This window comes from Haemaphysalis longicornis, unplaced genomic scaffold (genome assembly GCF_048455015.1).
Source record: "Haemaphysalis longicornis isolate Haplotype H1 unplaced genomic scaffold, Haemaphysalis longicornis Haplotype H1 scaffold_9, whole genome shotgun sequence".
Taxonomy (NCBI): Eukaryota; Metazoa; Arthropoda; class Arachnida; order Ixodida; family Ixodidae; genus Haemaphysalis; species Haemaphysalis longicornis.
In genome coordinates this window covers 137,257,468-137,268,289 of record NW_027526460.1, presented here as the reverse complement: position 1 = coordinate 137,268,289, position 10,822 = coordinate 137,257,468, and positions in this window count along the sequence as shown.

The window sequence follows — 10,822 nt, the reverse complement described above, 5'->3', positions numbered from 1 at the left end:
CGTGTGCACGAGAACGAGACGAGGGACTGGGGCAGTGCGTGCCTGGGCTTCAGGGAACTCGGACGTGTGAAGACGGGCTCGGACCTGACTAAAGGTGTGGTTTTCTGGAACTCGGTGTCTTTCTTGGGAGCCGCGGCCGGCCGCTAGGATCCCGGTACCACAATTCCAAACAGCATAATTTTAGGTCTGGTTTATCAACCGTTACTCAACTAGCTGAAATAACAGATGAATTAATTAAATTAGCACATTCAATACAAATTGTCAAACCGACGCTATATTTCTAGAGTTGTCCAAGGCGTTTGATGTCGCACCCCAAACCGATCTAATTACAAAACTACTCTCAATTGGCATTGAATGAAAAGTAGTCGCATGGATAGAATTTTACTTAAAGGAGCCATGAAGACAAAATACAAGTTTGGTTTATTAGAAAGGCTGCTTTGTTCGGATTACAATGATACCTATTTCATCGCAAACTTCCAAAAAATAACGGAGATATTAAAAAAAAAAAAAACGGGTGGAGCTGTGGCGACTCGCTAGCCAGTTTACAGCAACTTTTTTATGACGTCGCAGAATCTTGTTTGGGCGATTGACGGCGGCCGAACTAATCAATCGCCAGGAAACATGACTGGATGATTGTAGTTTGGCCGCTAGTTCCATTTGGTCGAATCACTCGAATGCTAACGTGCACCTAACCCACTGAAAATTATGTTTTTCGTGCTGGCCCATATGACGTCACTCGCGGCGATAACACGTACTGTGGCGCGAAATTTGAAAGTTCAGTATTCCTTCTGTTTTTATCGGTTAAAAACGTCTTTCGTGGCCGGAATGGAGCTGAGTAAGGTACTGAAGCCTAACTCTTTAAAGTTAAAAAAGTTGTATTTTCTCTTCATGGACCCTTTAAGAAATAGAACACAGTGTGTCGCCATTAATGAGTGTGTCACCGAAGAGTTGGACGTGTACTGTGGAGTTCCACAGGGCTCTGTGCTGTGCCCCATCCTTTTTTAGTATATATAAATGGTATTTATCTTACGGTTGAACCCCCTATGCATATTAAATTATTCGCGGACGAATGCGTGGTATACACAGCTATTAATACCCGAGACGACCAAACTATATCAAACATGATTTGCAATCAATTAAGACATGGTGTACAAAGTGGGAGTAAGAATAAATATTACTAAGACAACTTCTTTTGCATTCAGCAACAAAAAGAGGCCCCTCGGTTTTGCGTATTCTTTAGGTGATGTTACAATCAACAGAACTGAGAAGGTTAAATATCTAGGCGTCAAACTTACAAGTAACATCAGTTGGGAAACGCACGTTGACAACGTTTGTCAGGGTGCACTTAAGAAATTGCATTTCTGAAAAGAAAGTTTTGTGACACCCCTCCTGCTGTAAAATTAAACGCTTACAAAGCACTAGTACGACCTAACTTGGAATATGCAGATGGTATTTGGAGCCCTAGCAACAATACTTGATTAGTAAAATTAAAGAGTACAGAATTTACCTTTGTATTTCATTTATTCTGTGTATTGGCGTCACCCTAGCGTAAACACTTTACGTAATAGAGCAAACCTCCAAAGTCTAGTTCCGCGTAGGGTCATATCTAGCTTCAAACTTCTTTATCAGCTCTACAACGGGAATACCACATCCAAGAGCCTTTCAAACGTTCAGCGAGAACACATCACAGTAAGACGATTAGGCAATCGATTAGCCACAATAATATGCATAAATGTTCTTTGTTTCCTCGCGCAATTTCTTACTGGATTATGTTACCTGAAGAAACAGTGAACTCGGTGTCGTTAGAAATCTTTTCTCAATGTATTGGTAATATATGTTTTAGTTGAAGTGTTGTTTCGAAATTGGAATACACTATCATCATGTTCATGTCCATGCACACCCGTTTGTGTCAGCATATTTACGTCACCTATGTGTGTTTTGCGTTTCAAATTTACGTCAAGCAACACTGGTGTATTGTCGAGTTGTATGTTGCATTTCTGTCAATGTATTTCTTTTTTTTCACTCCTGTATGTCCCCGAGAAGGTCCTGAAGTATCTGTAAATAATAAAAAAATGAAATGCTTGTTTAACTCACCCTCGCCTCGACCGCTCTATCGCTCAGCCCTGCGCAGAATTGGCAGCGGGTTGAGCAAGGCACCGTCAGAACAGTGCTCTCTACCCCAAAGGGAATCACTTGAAACACCTTCAACGGAAACGGTTTGCCTGATATGGACCTAGAACTTTTGAAAGTGGAATACCTAAATCATGTTAGGCATTAGTGTGCTGCCAAAACGAACGCTGGCAACCATGATAGTGACCCGTGCGTTAGTATTTTTTTGAACTGTACGTGGGGTGAAAAGATTTATTTAAAAACTTGCCCCACGCCAAAACAATAATAAAATGCAGTCTGTCCTGCACTTTATGAGGTTTTTTAATCACGCATTGATACTCTCGAAACTGTGTGTTGCGTATGGTAATGCCTTGTTTAGACACTACATGGCGCCCCCTTCCCCATTTCAAAAAGTTAAGTGCTAAATTAAGATTATTTTCGCCAATTTATTTAGAAATTTTTCTTGTGGTTTACCACTATTTATAAGGCCGAATTTTATATGAACCAGAGCGCATGCACTCCGCAAAAACCGCTTGTCTGTCCCTTGAAGAATTTCAGGGAGTTCACAAAACGCTTTTGTGTCCTTGTCTGGAATAATGACTGCATGTCCACAAAAAATCCATAATACAGGTAAACGTTAATATTTCTCACTGCAAGGTGAAGGCGAAAAGCAAAAAAAAAAAAAAATGGCAGCATCTCCTCGCCGTGGATGATGGCGAGGGTGCGGAGTACGGGGACTCGAAATGACATCCAAGTTGTATCCCGAGTGACATCCGATTTTCTCCCCGACCGTCATTCAATTTGAGCCGTGAGTTACACCTTGATTATTCCCTAAATGGAACTGAAAGTCACGGCTAACATCGAATTTCGCTTGATGTACGCTTGATTGTGGTGTGCGCACGGATGGATGCGGACGGAAATTGGGAGGTCCTAAGGTATACTCCGCGCCGTTACAGGCGAGGGAGTAAGCCGTTTGACTCTCGGGTACCAACTCAGGGTCGTAGCCCAGTGGGCAACACGACTGGCACTAACTCGGTCTGGTCCACTAGACACAGGCTCGAATCCTGCCGGTGCCTGTGTGATTTTGTGCGATTGTAAATGCTATGCGCACGGACACAGACGGACGTTGTGCGGTCCTAAGGTACTCCGCACCTAAAACGCTCGTGTGTACGAGATTTCGGCGCACGTAAAAATCCCCAGGTGGTCAAAATTAATACGGAGCCCTCCACTACGGAGCGCCTCATCGCCTGCGTTGCGTCGGCGCGTTAAACCCGTTAATCAATCAATAAATTTGTCACTGCAAGAACCCAAATAATGAAAGTTTTATACTTTACACAAGACCCACACTAGACAACGAATGCTGCGTTTTTACAATATGTGACACATACCAGACAGTTGGGTTAGTTTTAAAAAAATTGAGTAACTCTTGAAAGCGCTTGGACAAACCGCAATAAATGAAGGAGACACAAGCTCAGTGGTCACTGATAGGTAGAAATTTATTGTTCCGTTCATAATTTTAGGCAATCGTCATGGACAACAGCACCAAAGATAAATTTCACAAAAAGAAACGCGCATGTAAAAGTACCGAGCAATTAGAACATGGGCCAAAGAACGCTGCTATCAATAGCCGATTCAAGCACTCTTTGTGTACTTAAAGCAATTGAGAAGGACGAAAAGGTAACGTATCCAATAAAATGAAGAACCTATTTAACAGATTTGCACAATTTTCTGAAATGGCTGCTGCTGCTCAAAACGAGGTGATCACAACCACAGTGCTAAGAAGTGCATGTGTAGACGTGCAGTAAACCAAGTGAGGAGGATAAAGTTAAACCACTAGAGCTTTGAACGGTGCATTTTATGTATCAGAAAGTGCAATAGTATCGGTGCTGACAAACTCGTTCACTACAACTATCAGAAACATTGCAGGGATAGTATTTGTAGCCAGAACTGCTGCAATTTCTTACAGATTTGTGGCGAAGCCTCAGGTGCGAAACATGAAGAAAACGAAGGCCATGTCATGGGTTCATTCACATCTTGTATGATAGCCAAGCCAACATACCACAGAATCGTTCCCAGCCAGAGCGTTGCTTCACCTCTTCTGCTGGATCCACCTACCGGCGGACCAGCAATTAGGTAACAGCAAAGCTAACACAGCCGAGCCAACGCTCCACAGAATCGTTCACAGCCAGAGCGATGTTTCACCTCTTTTGCCGGATCCACCTAACGGCGGACCAGCAATTAGGTAACAGCAAGGCTCACATTGGGCGTTCACTGCCAACACTTTCCTCAATCCAGCCCGTCTGACCCTCGTACACCCAAGCCTCTACCCAACCGCGGACTGCCACCTGTGCGGCGAACACGCCACCCTATGTAAACTAATATGGGCATGCCCCCAGGGTCCGCTCCCACTAATCATCTCTGAGGAACACTGGGGTCGAAGCCATGTTCAGCAGTCCCGGTCTTGTCCTTCAGGTCTGGATAATCGACAGGGCTGTAAATCGACCAGTAGGTCTTCGGAGTAGTTGAAGATTGAGAACCATTGTGGGGAGGTGATGTTAGCTTTCGCCGCAGTAGCGGACAATGTAGCCAACGCCAGAGCAGTTGAAGCAGAGCGGATGGCGGCAGAGGTAATTTTGTTGTAGCTCGTAAAAGCAGTCTGTTGCTGTCCCATGGACGACGGTCGCCGGTGTACGGTTCACGAGTTCGCAGACCTTGACGTGTGGCGTCAACGAACCGTGCCTCCTCTTCCGCTTCGTCTCCGGGGGCCGCTCGTCTGCCCCGGTTGTGCTAGGGGTTACGTTCCGTGTAATCGGGTCGACTTTTAGCGATTTGTCTGGTCGTCTACGGAACGGAAACTTTTCGGACGTGTTGTGAATGCTAGTGGAGGCCGAGACTTTCCATGATGTGGCGTCCCGCTCTTGTGACCACTAGCCGTTGTAGTTGTGAGGGGCGCTGCGTTTCAGCAAGTTCGCTCCGCGTGTTCTGAAGCTCGTGAAGGAACAAGCAGTGAGTACTGGTGGACTTCAGCAGACCCAGTGCTATCTTGTACATCCTGTAGCTGAGGACATTGATCTTGGCTTCTTCTCTCTTGTACCAGTCGTGGAATGCCGCCACGTACGCAATGTAGCACATGACAAAAGAGTGGGTGAGGTGTGCGAGATCCTGTTCTCTCATTTTGCTTCTTCTGCTAGTGTGGTGTGGGTCTGACTCGGACGATCCTCCACACGTCGCTGTAGTGTCCCCGGCGCCGGTGTGGGAGGCAGGCAAGACAGAAAGGCAACCGATCCCAACCTTGAAGTGTGTTTATTCCCAAATCGTCGTAGCGCTCCCGTCTTCTACGCCGTCGACGGGTCCCGCGTTGCTCGAGCGGCCGCAATCGTTGCCGGTGGACAATGGTCGGTCCCCGCAGGAAGGGAAGGAGCCGGGTTGGGACGCCACACGTCGTAATGCCCCCGCGGGCGCAAGCACCCGCCTGCGCCGAACACTCTAGCCGAAGTCCCTTCTCCATGGCCAACGTTACTAGAATAAACTCAGTTTGAAAGCTCCGCCGGAGAGGCGGGCCGCGTGGCGGTCGCGAGAACTAGCGGCGCTGCAGTCAAGTCTTGCGCTACTCCCGGCGCGTCGTCTGCTTCGGTGGCGGGAGGCCGCTGCAGCCGAACGCGGCGGGCCGCCGCGCAGGCGTACCGCGGCAGCTTTCTAATACTGCTGTTGCTAAACTTAAACATCTATCATCTTTCCAGTCGACTAGCTTAAACGCCTTCGTCCATCTAGTCGACGTTACCGCATCACATTTGTGCACTGTTTAAGTGGAAATGCGTTGGGTCGCCTGTATGCACTGACATACAAGCGCAGCTCATTGGCTAGCTAAGAATCGACGGTCGGCCTATATTTTAACTGTCTACAGCGTTTAACTTGATTGATTGTGGAATTTAACGCGCCGACGCAACGCAGGCGATGATGCGCGCCGTAGTGGAGGGCTCCGGATTAATTTTGACCACCTGGGGATCTTTAACGTGCGCCGAAATCTCGTACACTGTGACACAGGCGTTTTTGCTTTTCACCTCCATCAGAAAAGCGGCCGCCGCGGCCTGCGTTTAGCTTCATGTACGGTAGTTTCTAATTCAATTACTCTTTTCAGCGTAGTTTTTATAACTGCTGCGCCGTCGTACCTCGACCAAAAACGACCCAACGAGTTTGTGAAAATAATGCCTTTATAAGTGCTTTTATCTCCACGCGGCAATAGGACAGTGTTTCTGAATCTCGTCGGTGCAAGGTCCCGTTAACCAGCTTACGATGAAGAGTTCCTATGCTCAACTTTTATATTCTGCAGGGCTGGTCCCACCTCCTCTCGCCTTTGTGCACTCTGTAGTGCATACGAGCAAAAAGAAATGACGGCTAAAACAACAGCCCTACTGCCTGTCAATTTACAGCTGCCCACAAGCGTCTTTTTATTAGAACAGAAGTTGCATAATCAGATACTAGAAGGGGCTCCGGGTCCCACTCCACGTCGACGGGGAGGTGCTGGAGTGGTACCGGCTCGGCCGGCGCACTGCTCCGGCGCCCCACCCGGAACTAACACGACAGCAGGCAGTGCTACTACGCCACTACAAACACAGTCAGTGATCACGCCGGCGCTCGCGCGTCACGTGTGCCCGGACGTGTACGCCAGTGACGTGTGTAGTGTGTGCGGGCAACATCGCGCAACTCTGGCCCACATCCTGTGGGACTGTGCAGTGCACCCCGTGGAAGCTGCCGACCTCTACGGCCAGCTGCCGGACACCATAACGAGTGCCGTCTATTCGACGGACCTGAACGCACAAACTCTAGCCGTCCAGCAGCTCGAGGCTGCTCTCGCCAGGCAGAAGCGGAGCGAGTCGCAGACGGGGGGGGAAAGGGACGAACTCCCGAGTACCTTTCGCGCACCGCTCACGCCGACACCGGCGGGGCCTAGTCCCGAGGACGTCGTGAACGTGAGTGGGATGTGGAGGCTCTGCGCATCCCGACCTCCCACTCCCTGCTGGCCTCAAATAAAGTCTTTCTCTCTCTCTCTCTCTCAGATACTAGAAACTCCTCTCGCGGTATTGTGACTGATCTCTGCCCCTCAGATGATGAAAACCTCGTTGAAACGTCAACAGCTTTCGCCTCGTTAAGAAGATCATCGCTGTTGCAGGTACTTAATGAGGATAACTATAACACCCAGCGGGTCGACTTCAACACAAGCCTTTCGCTTGTTCTCTGTGCAGTAATGCTATATACAGCAGTATTTGGGGCACGGAAAGTATATGCAGGCACATCCCCCAATGAATACTGCACTACACTGACGTCTACAGAGCTTCCAGAAGTCGTTTCTGCGAAAACAAACGGTGGTCTCTTGGCACCATCCAAATACTGCTTGAAATTGCGCCATGTCGTGGAAAGAGGGTTTAGTGTTTACAGGTTTAATGCTAGGGTTAATGTTCTACACGTTTAATGCAGCCGTTATATGCATATAGTGAGCGCCAATAGGGGAGGTGTTGACAGTATTGTTTGAACAAATATTACTTGCTGAGTTCGAGGCTCATCTGTTGAACTGCGATGCATTCGACAATCACATTTAAGTTTTGTCGAAGAAGATTGCCAACGTGTATTCAATAATCAGGTTCAACCCATTCCGACTGAAATCAACCGGAAAAACTTGCACGCACAACGCTGTATGAACACAGCAGACAGTCTATTATTTCGTAAAATCTGCAAACGACAGGTAAGAACCAGAATTAAAGGAAGCTGGCTAGCTAGTATGCCTTCGTATTTTTTGCTGTTTTTAAGTGCGTGCGCTTTGTATAAGTCGCCTCATAGCCTACGTTGTGATAAATGACGCAGTTTTTTTTTATTTTTTGGTTACTCTTTTGTCATGTGTGACTTTTTTTTCTTTTGAAATTGTGTAAACCCTGGGGTGAATAAAATTTGTGTACCGTTTGATGCTTCCTCCGTGTGCCTCTCTTCTGGAACTTTCGAGCAAATATGCCTTACACCGTGAACGGCTGAATGCGTATTCGCTCATACGTAATCGCGTACGGCACATATGTAATTTTGTAAACAGCTGCTTTGGGAGGCAGTAATCTGTTGTTTTAGCCACCCTTTTCTTTTTACTCAACCAAAAAATTTTCAATGTGGCATTGAGTCGTCTTGAGCGTGAGCGATTTCGGCAGCTTCCCGTCGCCACAAACACATCATAAGGTGCAGACACCATGCATACATATAAGGAGTCCTGCAAATACACTGTTCTTGAGGCCCTCAAACACTGGTTTTTCTTGTGCATCCTTGTGTCATGTTATGTACAATTCAGCCTTTTTTTTTAAGTCCTCATTGAAGACTGATTCGCCTTTCGAAGAGGTGTCTTGTAAGACCAGCTGAACGGATTTGTTGAGTTCAAGACACCAGAAAGGCGGTAAAAGATCCTTGTGAATTCAGGCGTACCATGAGCACCTTTAAATTGCGGATTCAAGCTTTAATGTGAACTCACAAAATTCGAGTGCGTTTGTCACAGATGAACTGAGCGTAAGAACTGTAAACCGAACTTTCATCTTTGGTGATCTAATGCTCCTATGCACTACAGAGTACACAAAGGCGAGATGAGGTGGGACCAGCCCGGCAGAATATAAAAGTTGAGCAGAGGAACTCTACATCGGAAGCTGGTTAACAGGACCTTGCACCGACGGGATTCAGAAACACTGTCCTATTGCCGCGTGGAGATAAAAGCACTTATAAAGGCACTGCTTTCACAAACTCGTTGGGCCGTTTTTGGTCGAGGTAAGACGGCGCAGTAGTTATAAAAACTACGCTGAAAAGGGTAATTGAATTAGAAACTACCGTACATGAAGCTAAACGCAGGCCGCGGCGGCCGCTTTTCTGATGGAGGTGAAAAGCAAAAACGCCCGTGTGTACGAGATTTCGGCGCACGTTAAAGATCCCCAGGTCGTCAAAATTTATCCGGAGCTCTCCACTACGGCGCGCCTCATCGCCTGCGTTGCGTCGGCGCGTTAAACCCCACAATCAATCAAGTTAAACGCTGTAGACAGTTAAAATATAGGCCGACCGTCGATTCTTAGCTAGCCAATGAGCTGCGCTTGCAGGTCAGTGCATACAGGCGACCCAACGCATTTCCACTTAAACAGTGCACAAATGTGATGCGGTAACGTCGACTAGAAGGACGAAGGCGTTTAAGCTAGTCGACTAGAAAGATCCTATATGTTTAAGTTTAGCAGTAGCAGTACTAGAAAGCTGCCGCAGTACGTCTGCGCGGCAGCCCGCCGCGCTTGGCTGCAGCAACCGCCCGCCGCCGAAGCAGACGACGCGCCGGGAGTAGCGCAAGACTTGACTGTAGCGCCGCTAGTTCTCGCGACCGCCGTTTGGCCCACCCTCCTCCGCTGGCGGGGATGCGGAGCTCCGAAACTGAGCTTATTCTAGTAACGTTGTCCATGGCGGCGCATCAATCGAGCTCCGTGCTCGCGGCGAATCGGCGCAAGCGAACCCCGCCGTAGTTGCCACCCAAGAGCCACTATTGCCGCCAAGCCTGCTGCCGTCTCGGAGGGCCTCAGGCGCCTCGAGTACTAACCGTGCACCGAGTCCGTATCGCGGGTTTCCACAAATGCCACACTACTGATCCTCTGAGGAGCCTCATGGCATTACTCGTCTTGCACTCCAATTTAGTACTCGTTTCACAGCTGACGCCATTGACATCGATTATCATGCCGAGGTCCCCAATTCTCCAGGCTATCGGGATGGTTTCTCCGTTGCTCGTACGTAGCCTGATCTTTTCGTATTCAGTCCTGGTCTTCGCCTCCTTCCCTCTACCCCCGGGTGGTCTGCTCCTTTGCGTTGGGCGATAGAGTAGGAGTTCCGACTTTTCGGCGAGCATCGTAACCCCCTACCCACAAGATGTTCCTCTATTGTGTCAATTGCAGCGTCTTTTCGGTGTGACGGTCGCTGTCCTCGTTGCAACTACATTTGCCAGATGGTAATGTCATTTCGTATATGGTATGCCGGGCGACTTTGAGTTCTTGTATTTTTTCCCCTATCCCGATCATGACCAGGTTGAAGAGCGTGTCCGAGCGCTGCGGGGTGCCTGTGCTTCCCTTCGTCTGGTCTTCTAACTGGGGATACCTTCCCGCTAGCACGGCACGTCTCTCCGTAAAAAAAAAAAAAAAAAAACAAAAAAAACAAAAAAAGATTCATGTATTTGTACGTGCGTAACACGAGATTTCCCCGCGATATCTGATGTAAGATTGCCGAGTGCGCTATTCTATCGAACGCGCTCTTGAGGTATAAGCTTACAATTGCTCTCGTGCCTTCTCGTCGTGCAGTCGAGCACCTGGTGTTTCAGGTGTATCATGGCGTCTTGCATGGAGAGGTGTTTGCGGAAACCTTTGATGGATGGTGGGTATGCCCCTTTGTGCTCTAAGTGGGCTTGCCAACGATTAAGTACAGTGCGTGCTCCATGATCTTGCTGACGCACGACGTTAGTGGTATGGGGCGACGCTTGCCGAGGCTCGGCGCTTTTCGGGGTTTCGGGACCAGCATCGGTCTCGCAATTTTCCGCTGTTGCGGGAGGCTGCCGCGCTGCCCGCCGCCGTTGCTGTATTCCGTCATCTGTTCTACGGTTCTATCGCCGAGATTCTTCAGGGCGCGATTCGACACCCGGTCAGGGGCCGGCGCCGATCTGCCATTGAGGTTG